This window comes from Theobroma cacao, chromosome 9 (assembly GCF_053813885.1).
Source record: "Theobroma cacao isolate CCN51 chromosome 9, ASM5381388v1, whole genome shotgun sequence".
NCBI lineage: Eukaryota > Viridiplantae > Streptophyta > Magnoliopsida > Malvales > Malvaceae > Theobroma > Theobroma cacao.
Window position 1 is genome coordinate 44,919,608 of NC_142647.1, and position 7,849 is coordinate 44,927,456.

Sequence of the window (7,849 nt, forward strand, 5' to 3'; positions counted from 1 at the left end):
CCGCGATAAAAAAATCGATCAAATCTGCTACATGTGGCATTGTCTCAGAGGTTGCACCAAGTAAAACTACCATCTATCATAGGAATATCCATCAAGCTTGACTCCTCAATAAAATTATCAAAATCAGCCACTAATCTATCAATACTAGTTCAACCAGTTCTCTTTCCATAAGTTTGATAACATTAAATCACCTTCAATGCACCAAGTGACGTCCCAAGCTCTCAAAGCAAGCAAAAGTTCATCCCAAAATGCAAATCTTTCTCCCTTATCATTGGGAGCATAAATGTTGCTAATTCCAAAGCTTTCATTCAATCCTTGAATTTTTCCTATAAGAAGGATAAATCTCTTATTTGTGATTGAAGGCTTAATAGAGAAATAATTAGTACACCAAATAGAAAGGAAACCTCTAAAGGCACCAACAGATTCCACAGATAACTAGTTAACAGCATCTTTTCCCTATAATTATCCAACAGTATGGTCATTAATGTTTTATAATTTGGTTTCATGTAGTAGTAAGATCTTAGGTTAGTGTCGGATTGAAAGTCTCTTCACTGCCTTTTTCTTTTTAGGCCTACCTAATCCTCTTACATTCTAACTGATTGCTGCCATAGAAAAAATAATTCAAACAAAAACAAAGTTGTAAAAACGTACAAGCAATGATCAATGTTGAAACACCACCTCTTTAACCAAGACCCTTTTTCTTCAAGGCTATAAATACATTGATTATCTCCTTATCGCCATGATCAAATACCATACCTACCTCATTTCCATTTTTCAGGGTATCAATAGCCTTTTTAATAATGACAACATTATGCCTAGTAATATCAATATTTGTCAAAGGTTTGTTTGGTAGCTTTGGTGATTAAGTTGTTTCTTTGTTATGAGAACTTATGGTGTTCGTACCACTTTTTTTACCATTTCCCTGCCATTGCACTAAGTGCTTTGTGGTTTGTGTAGTTTGTCGAATCATGGAGGGATTAGGCACTCTTGTCTCAATTTTGGTCGTAAGGTTTTGGGGTTCTCTTTCATGTTCTTGATTGGCCAAGAGTATCGTGCCATCAGTTTCAAAGGTATTGTCGTGATCCTCTTTGATGCCCACTAAATCCCTCATTTGCTATTAACTCTTCATGGCCAAAACAAATTCCTCAGAAGCAATAAAGGTTAGAATGACCTCTTTAGAGCTGCGATTCAAGTAGTCAATAAGACTATCAAAGGCATTACCAACAGTCACCATGTTAGGCAAACGACCATGGTCAAGTTATTTGAATCTCTTAATCTATCCAAAAGACTTAAGGTGATGGAGGTTAAGAAATGGCCTTTCAATTTCAACTTGGCCTTGAGAACCACCTACTTGGTCAAAGAGGCCTATTTTGGCCTGAATAACTTATGTGGACTCATTAAGGACCTTTCTTGGATTTACTTCGATAAAGGTTGCAAGATCTAATGGCCCAAAAGTGAAAAAAGATCTTTTACCCATCAGAGAAAGACTTTTACTTTGACGAGCCTTTAAATTAGGTGTTGAAGCCCCGAGGCTCACTATAGGCTTTAGCATGCACTTTGACCCTTGTTTCATATGGTTACTTTTTGAATTTTGAAAATTCCCACTCAGTGAATTTGTCAGCTTTTGAACTCTTGGGAATTGCTCTAGTGTTCTTACTGTGAAACCTTGTCAAGCTCGATTAAAAGACGATATTATACCGAGTGGTACAACTAAGTTAAATCAAGTCTTGAACTAATTCAAATAGAAATTCTAAGAGGAAATTGAAAATTTTGAAAACCCACAGAATGGCTTAAAATAGTGATTCGGAGTTCAAGGTCCAGTTTGGAGTCCATCAAGAAAATTGACCGAGTAGGGACAAAACGGTCATTTTACTATTTCATGATTAAATGGAGATTTTTAGCCAAGATTTGATCACATTTGACCAAGAGTAATTATATGAAATATAATTATGATTATTGGAGTATAAAATGATGTTTAGCAGTGAAAAAAAATTATGATTCCTAGTATTTTTAGAGCATAAGGGCAAAATGGTAATTTTACCACTAGAGGACTAAACGGGAATTTTTATAAAATGCGTTTTTTGCCCCATTTGCTTAATTTTGATCAATGTTAGTGTTATTTGAGGTTGAAAAGTAAAAATAATTTGATTTCGGTACATTTCGGAGTATAGGGGCAAAATCATAATTTTTTCGCCCCAAGGGCCGCCCCGGGGGCAAATCGATAAATTTTTTTACCCCAGCACTTGTCAAGGTCAAGGGATTTTATTCATCCTGTAAATGGATAAACATGAGAAATGTGTGGTGGAGAGAGATTGCTTAATGGCTAAGTATGACACATGGACCAATGGAATGGTGACATGTGTCAAAATCTCATCCATTCATTATTTTCTTTATAAAAGGCATAAAAATCAGCCCATTTCTCCCATAGTGATCAGCCAAACCAGAAGAGAAGAGAAACCAAGGAAGAACAAGCCCTAGGTGGGAAAAAATCAAAGAGAAAGTGTTGGAATTCAATAAAACAAGCTAGGTAAGTTCAAATTTCTTTAATTCTCCTTGATACCTAGCTTACCCATGCTTTTGTTCTTGATTTTCATGGTTGAATATTGAGTTATCATGATGAATTCAATTCTGAAAAATGGGTATGAAAGAGGAATTGTTTTTGGAATAATTTGATTTTAGACTATGTTAGTGTTTAAGGATAGTTAAGCATGGTTATGAACAAAAACACAAAAGAAATATTCAATTTCTCTAGGATTCCTTGTTGGTCGAACCATGAGGGCTGAATATCAATGGGGGATTGTTTTTATTTCAAGGAAAATGGCTTGGAAAATGATGAATTAAGGTGAAACGGTTATGTAGAAAAATTTTCGGTGCTAGTGCACCAAATGACCGAATTTTTCTATAAGGAACTGTGAGGGTTCTAATGTTGAATTTGGCTCTATTTAAATGGTATGTGGTAAATTAAGGTATTAGAGGAGAAGTGGATTAATTTGGAGTGAAATTGGACTCATTGGCCAATTGATCGGATGAAAAATTGACTTAGGCCACTACCGGGTCTAGATGGCTACCCGTGCATTTTTTATTTCATATCATATATATATCGAGCCTGAAATAGCCTCTGACTGTTAGACACAATTTAATTGGAATATTTGTCATGGATTATGGCTAGGTGGTGAGCCATTGGATACGGGTAAAGGACTGTACCCGCAGGCTGAAAATAGGAGTATTTTTACTCCTAATACAAGTGAGTGGACTTGCATTTCAAACTTATTTTGGGGAATATGAAAGATTCTATCTAACTTGTCTTAGAAAATGTACCTTGTAAACAAGCTTTTAGTAAAATGATTTTATATTGTGAAAATGTGCTATACAATGGTTTATGTGTTATCACAATATGATAAAATGCATGATATGCATTGGATGCTTCTTTACATGTTGATCTGACCCGGCTATGTGTGAGTAGGAGTGCACATAAGCCGTTGCTGACCCGGCTATGTGCGAATAGGAGTGCACATAAGCCGTTGCTAACCCGGCTATGTGTGAATGGGAGTGCACATAAGCCTTTGTTGCCTCCGTAGCTTATAGGGTTGGATGCTTCGTGATCTTCCACCCTATGAGTGCTTTGATAGGTACGATCTGTGGCGAAGTATGACTCTCTGCCCAAGAGCTTGGAAGAGGAGGGAAAGGACTACTCCGTTGCTTCGTGATCTAGAGTGAAGTGCACCTCTTGCCGAGTGAAGGGGGGGAAAGCTTGGAAGAGGAGGGAAAGGACTGCTCCATTGCTTCGTGATCCGGAGTGAAGTGCACCTCTTGTCGAGTGAAGGGGGGGATGCTTCGTGATCTCCCACCCCCTAGTGACAATAACATAAGTCGTTGCATATGAGATGATGATGATGGGATGATGTGCATGATGATGATGATGGGATAGTGTGCATGTTAATGATGGGTATATGGTTGTAAATGCAAATATGTAAGCATTTGTTTTGTTGAAATTTGGAAGTTTACATGTGTTACATGTTGCTATTATTATTTTAGTAGGATGACTTGTTTTAAGGGAAAAATGAGACTTTTTTCTTGATGTTCTGGTTCTCGTTGCAGCGAGAAACTTTCTGTCCATTTTGCTAACTTGTGGGTTGTTGCCATATTTCCCATTTCTTTGGTACCATAGTTGAGCATGGATTTTTGTAAAGTGATTTACTCATGTGGGGTTTACATGAGGGGTTTAAATGAGCTAAAACAATTGCATGGTTTTGAGAAAATGAATGCATCATGATTTCGATAAACATTCCTTATGGTATGCTTGTTCCCATCTTGTTCACTCACTGAGTATTGTACTCACGTTTTATAAAAATTCATGTTTTCAGATCAAGTGACTATTGGACCCTAGATCAAGGAGTCCCCATAGTGCATCTCTTGGGTATGTGTCTGGCATTCGATAGTAATCCCTTTTATTGTAAATGTCTCCGCTGGAAGTCATGGGTCCTTTTATATTGTGAATACAATCTAACAATGTGAATATGTGTATGCAATGTAAATTGCTAAATACATGACTGGTATAGTGCATGTATACTATTATCGATAATGCCATTATGTTTTGGCTATGTTCACACCCGAAAAAATGTGTGTGTGTATGCATGATATGATAAATTTGTTAAGCAAAGGTAAATAGATAGGCTTGCTTGGGCTTAGTGAGCTATGCTCATTGAGCTCATGCGCCAGTCATGGCCCGAGAAATTGGGTCGTGACACTTACCACAACCTTTCACAATGGCATCATTAAAGCCTTTGGTCGAGAGAAAGGTGGTACTGGTAGAAGGTTCAATATCACCAAAAGCAAGCTTAAGGTCTTGGTTATCAATTCTAATTTTCAACACTACTCTATTTCCATTAACAAATACCTCTTTCCATTACGGTGAGCGACGTCCTTCCTCTATTAAAACCAACATTCTAGCAAATTCAAAATTTTGCAAAGCATAAGTGGAACTGCTTACCTTTATCACTTTTCCCCATAAGTTCTTGATTTTCTTGAAGGTTTCTTCACACCAAAAATGAATTGGCATGTTTTCAATAGTGATCCATTTAGGTCTCAAATTGCTCTTTGCCATGAGAAGGTAAAGTCTGATGCGAGCGACAACACTCTTTTTAGTCCATTCAATATCACTATCAGTAATGTCCATATTGATACTGACAACGTCTACAAGTTGCTTGATCTCAACACACATTGGTTCGGCCTTTGTTTGTTAGTAAGTGAGGAATCAATACTAGACTCATGCTAACTCAAAACATATCATTAACTATCTATCTATAGTTCTTTTGAGTGAAGCAAGTTTATGATATTTTACAAGAAATAATGTTTTGGACTAGTGGGGTATGTAGTGGGAGGGCGTTATCGTGGTTTGATGGTGATATCGAATCTCTGATGAATCTATTGTTTTTATGTGTCTCACTTTGTTTCACTTACTAAAAAGAGCTTTTTGGTATTAATCAGAACCTCATATTGCCTTTATTACGTGTCTAAGTGGTTGCGTAAAGAAAGTAAATTGGTCTGTTTATGCCAAATTTGGTGAGTGCAACTATGTTTCTTGGGCAACCACACTGATTATATTGTTATGATAAGTGTATGTCCTCGTGTTGGGTATGGCATTAAATGAAATTCATAGTTACGTTTCAATATATGTGTGTGTGTGTATTGTCAATTCTTAAATTTTACATGAGAGGTGGCTAAAAAGTAATCATATAAAGTCATGGATCAAGTCAATGATTTGATTCTACTTAAAAATTAAAAACTAAATAGTAGCTGTCGCCACCCTTACCACCACTTTCGGTACGTCTCTATGTACATGTGTCGTATGTGTAAGAGAGAAACTAGACCACAAATGCTTGTTGGTGCAAATGGTGTAGATGGAATTTAAGGAATCGACAAAATTGACTTCAAGGCAAGCTTTTTAATAAACGATATTTTTAAGATTTATTTCACCCCTCACCACTCATTATACAAAAGGGAAATTATACGAATAGCCTTAGGGATATAATGAAGTCAACGTTAAACTTTGTCTTTACAATTTACAAGAGTAAGATGCTAAAAACACCTGAGGATTTGCCAAGTTGTTCAATCTTACTAGTTTTTGGTTCTTGGACTTGAATTGAACTTTGTTTCATCTAAGATAATGTCCGTTGATTCTGTGGCCATATTAATGGAATATGAATCCTTAGGCTTTATCACCATGAACCAATATGTTTTACGATGTTCAACATATCCTATAAATATACATTCAATTCCTCTTTTACTCCAATTTCTTTTTCTTTGATTTCAAAACTTTTACCATGACTTGACATTCCCAAACTCTTAAATCATTAAGGTTTGGCTTTCTTCCATTCCATAGCTCATAAAAAATAGTTTTACTCCTTTTGTTTGGATTCTATTTAGTACATGGCAAGCAGTTAATAAGACTTCACCCCAAAATCCATTTTCCAAACCCAAATTAGAAAACAGAGCATTGACCATTTTTGTAAAAACTCAATTCTTACGTTCCACTACACCATTTTGTTCCAATGTGTATAGAGTGATAGTCTTATGAATAATACTAGTGAAGTCAAAATACTTTGGATTGTAATATTTGCCTCTTCTATTACTTTGTAAACATTTGATAAGCAATTCACAATGCAATTCAATTTCATTTTTATACATTATAAACTTATCCATTACTTCATCTTAGAATGCAATAAGTAAACATAGCAATATCTATAGAAGTCATCTATAAATGTTACGAAGTATTTTGTTCCTCCAATAGATGGATTTCTATGCATGTCACAAATATCGTAATTTATCAATGCAAGGAATTTGAAGTTTCTTTCTATTTTAGGAAATGACCTTCTTGTGATTTTAGTAACCATGCATGTCTTGCACATATTATCATTTCCATCAATATTAGGTATCAACTCTAATTTAGCCATATCATGCATCTTTCTATAGTAGACATAACCTAATCTATTATGCCATAAATTAAACAATGCCACTTTACTATCATGAACATTAAATGAGGCATTAATATAAGTAGAACTAGTAGTAATTTTATTATATTAAGCATGAACATGTCTTCACATAAGTATCTACTTCCTAAACATTGTCCATCTTTTGTAAAGATGAACTTATCCGCCTCAAACACTAATTTGAAGTCATACTTATTCAACAAGCCACCCAACACAAGATTTTTTCCAACTTTTGGTACATAGGGGACATTGTTTAGCACAAGTACTTCTCCACAAGTTAACATGATTTCCACAGTGCCTTTTCCTTTCACCTGTTTAGTGAAGAAATTTCCCATGTACAACATAATTCCATCATTAATCGCTTCCAAGGACTTGAAGAAACTTTTGTGCTTACATATATGCTTAATTGCACTAATGTCTATCCACTATGCTCCATCTTGGAAAAGATTGACCTCAAAAATCATAGCAACAAACTTGTTGTTGTCCACACCTTGTGTCATGTATTTCAAAGGTCCACATTCTGCCTTAAGGTGTCCAAGTTTGTTACAATGGAATGTAAGTGTACGTCATAGAGCCAATCAATTAAGCAAGAGATACATACCGAAAAATGCATAAAACCTCAAAAGGTATCACTTCATCGAATAGGTTTTATGGATAATAGATTATCATAAAACTAATTTGGATGAAACCCTTGGATATTTAGTGCTTTGCATTGAAATTGTAAAGAGTTATAATTATGAGATTCTAATGCATCAAAACACACGTTCTAAATGTTTTTAGCCAACGTATTATTGAGACAAAGCATCAATAATGCTTAAAGGTTGGCACATGTTATGTTCCTCACTATAAGTAGGCAATCG